The sequence below is a fragment of the Curcuma longa genome, chromosome 6 (genome assembly GCF_044706935.1).
Source record: "Curcuma longa cultivar G26 ecotype Majalengka, Jawa Barat chromosome 6, ITB_CL_G26_1.1, whole genome shotgun sequence".
Taxonomy (NCBI): domain Eukaryota; kingdom Viridiplantae; phylum Streptophyta; class Magnoliopsida; order Zingiberales; family Zingiberaceae; genus Curcuma; species Curcuma longa.
In genome coordinates, this window is record NC_133866.1 from 1,321,890 (window position 1) to 1,325,705 (window position 3,816).

Sequence of the window (3,816 nt, forward strand, 5' to 3'; positions counted from 1 at the left end):
AGACAAGGAGTCACTGCAAGTCTGCCCGGGCCGAACCGAGACGATTATCCAAGTGGCTGCTGAGTTACCTCCCGAGTTAAAGCAAGAGCTCGGCGCTTGCTTCCTTCAGAGCCAAGATGTGTTTGCATGGACAGCCGATGACCTCACTGGCATTTCTCCCTCAGTTGTCATCCACCGACTCAACACTCTCCTTGGCACTCGACCTATCAAGCAGAAGAGAAGACACTTCGACCCCGAGTAGAACAAGATCATCTGAGACGAGATGCAAAAGCTCTTGAAGGCGGGACACATCAAAGAAGTACAGTTCCCGACTTGGTTGTCCAACGTGGTGCTCATGCCAAAGCCTGACAATAAATGGTGAGTCTGCTTGGACTTCCGAGACCTCAACAAGGCCTGTCCCAAAGACTGCTATCCTTTACCGCGGATCGACCAACTGTGGACTCGACCGCAGGTTACGAGTATATATGTATGTTAGATGTGTATAAAGGATATCATCAAATCCCTCTTGCTGTAGATGACCAAGACAATGTCAGTTTTATAACAGCCGATGACATCTTTTGTTACACTGTTATACCGTTTGGACTAAAGAATACAGGAGCCACCTACCAGCGCTTATTGGACCGAGTCTTCCAGCATCAACAAGGTCGAAACATTGAAACATACATTGATGACATATTGGTGAAAACGGCTCAGAGCGGAACTCTCATAGTCGACATCAATAAGACATGCAATACTTTACATCGATACAGACTCAAGTTAAATCCGGCTAAGTGTCTTTTCAACGTCCGAGTCAGGCAACTTCTTGGATACATAGTGATCGAGAGGGGAATCGAGGCCAATCCGGAGAAGATACAAGCACTCGCGTAGATGGCTCCTCCTCGGAATCTCCGCGAAGCCCAACGATTAGTAGGGTGCATCACAGCCCTATCCCGTTTCATCTCTCGGTCGGTAGAACATAGCTTGTCCTTCTTCAAAATTCTAAAGAAAGCTCAGCAGTTCGAGTGGAATGAAGACTGCGATAAAGCCTTCGAATAACTCAAAACTTACTTGACTCGGCTGCCTCGACTGGCCAAACCGCTGTCCGACGAACCGCTCTGGATGTATCTCTCAGCCACCGACTCGGCTGTTAGTTCAATATTGGTGAAGAACGAAGGGCCGATTCAGCACCCTATATATTTCTTCAGTCACTTGTTGAAAGACGCCGAGACCCGATACACTATTTTGGAGAAGTTAGCATGGATGCTGGTTCTTTCGGCTCGACGACTCCGACCTTATTTCTTGTCCCATCCGGTAACTGTATTGACCAATGGCAACTTGGGGTGAATACTCACTCAACCTGAGGCCTCAAGATGACTCATCAAATGGACGGTCGAATTCGACGAATATGACATCCAATATTAACCCGCATGGCGATTAAACCTCAAGCATTAGCCGACTTCCTCATTGAGGTGCCCGGGTATGCACTGGAGGAAGCCTGGAAAGTCTACATGGATGGATCCTCCATGAAGCAGGGGAGCGGAGCCGGGGTCCTCTTACTCTCTCCCAAGGGGGAAGAGATTTGGCTCTCCATACGGTTAAGCTTTTGAGCCTCCAACAATGAAGCTGAATATGAGGTTGCTATCGTCGGTCTTCAAACAGCCAAACGGGTGGGAGCGATTCGGGTGCAACTCTACTCCAATTCCCAGCTGATGTCCCAGCAAGTGGAAGGAAATTATGAAATAAAAAATGGTCGACTTCATAAATATGTCGAGTCCTTCATGAAAATGAAAGTTGAATTCAAAGAAACCCGCATCCAGAAGATTTCCCGCGTTGAGAACGACAAAGCTGACGAGCTAGCCCGAATGGCTAGCTCTCTTGCCGAGTGGGTGGAGGAAGAGCCGATCACCCAAGTGGCCCTAATAGCTCAGGTAGATCAGCCGACCTACCCCCGTGGAGCTCGCTGATTGTAGGACTCCAATACTCGCCTTCCTTCAGAAAGGCGAAATTCCCATGGATCCCGATCAGGCTCGACTCCTTAAAAGAAGGGCTTTCTGATTCACCATGGTCGAAGATCAGCTATATCGCTGATCCTTTTCTCGGCCATTGCTCAAATGTCTCGGTCTGGAAGACGCCGAATACGTGATGAAGGAGGTGCATCAAGATTGTTGTGGAAACCATCTCGGAGCCCGAGCACTAGCTCGGAAGATCCTGCTAGCCAAATACTTTTGGCCGACTGTCCAGGCTGACTCGGTTAAGCTCATGGCGACCTGCATCTATTGGCAGAAGTATCAGCCCTACACCAAACATCCGATAGAACAGCTGAAAGCTGCCACAATTTCATGTCCCTTCGACCAGTGGCGAATGATTATAGTTGGGCCCTTCTTGATTGGGCCGCAGTAGAAGAAGTGTTTGCTGGTCGTCGTGGACTACTTCTCCAAATGGGTTGAAGCTGAAGCTTTAGCCCGAATCACAGAGGACGTGGTGATAAAATTTTTATAGAAGAATATTGTGTGCAGATATGACATCCCGCACCGACTCGTCTCAAATAACGGGCGACAGTTTCAAGGGAAAAGCTTCAAGAGTGGTGCCAAGGACTCGACATCCAACATGCTTTCACTTTTATAGCGTACCCTCAGGCCAATGGGCAAGCGGAAGTTATCAATCGGGAGATAGTGCGAGGACTCAAAATCAAACTTGATCACGAACGAGGCAGTTAGGTGGAAGAACTGCCCTGCGTGCTTTGGTCCTACCACACCACGCAAAGGGAAGGTATCTGCATGACACCCTTTCACTTGGTATACGGAGGAGAAGTAGTAGTCCTGATGGAAGTGGGAGTCGAGTTGGATCGGCGGCAATGCTACGATGAGGACAATGACGGTCGAAGACTCATGGGAACTGGACCTTGTCTCAGAGGCTCGAGATAAAGCCGTTGCACACCTAACTGCATATCGGCAACGCATGTGCCGCACTTACAACAAATGAGTCATCCCTCGAGCTTTTTAAATTGACGACTTAGTTTGGAAGAAAGTCAAGCCGGTAGGAGATGTTAGCAAGCTCGAGCCGCTATGGGAGGGCTCCTATCAAGTCATTAAGAAGATAAGTTCGGGCGCCTATTATCTGTCCGACTCCTTTGACAAAGACTTAGTGATACCATGGAATGCAACCCACTTGCGGCCTTATCGGACATGACGAGCTCTCGGGGAGCCAAGTCTCTGCCTACCTTCTCTTGTACTTGTCATTGTAAATGTTGCTAACAATGAAAGTGCCTTTACAAGTCATTCTTATTCCGAGTCCTCATGGTCCAACTTGTTTTGAGTCCTCGATGTTCAACCTCTTTCGACTCGGACACGGTCGAGATCGAGCTCACTTTCTGGTCTTGGACCAGCTCCATCAACAATTGTCCTTCTCAGGGTTTAACCTCTCCCGACTCAGACACAACCTCTCTCTCGGACCAGCTCCTCAGTAATTCCCCTTGTTAGGGTTCACAGTTAGGATCGAGCTCACTTTCTGATTCTGGACCAGCTCCATCAGTAATTGCCCTTGTTAGGGTTCAACCTCTCCCGACTCGGACATAGTCGGGATCGAGCTCATTTTCTGATCTCGGACCAGCTCCATCAGCAATTGCTCTTGTCAGAGTTCAACCTCTTCCGACTCGAATATAGTCAGGATTGAGCTCATTTTCTTGTCTCAGACCAGCTCCATCAGCAATTGCCCTTGTCAGGGTTCAACTTCTCCCGACTCGGACATAATCGGGGTCGAGCTCATTTTTTGGTCTCGTAACAGCTCCATCAGCAATGACCCCTCTTAGGATCTAGTCGAACTTGTGCTCTCAGTGTT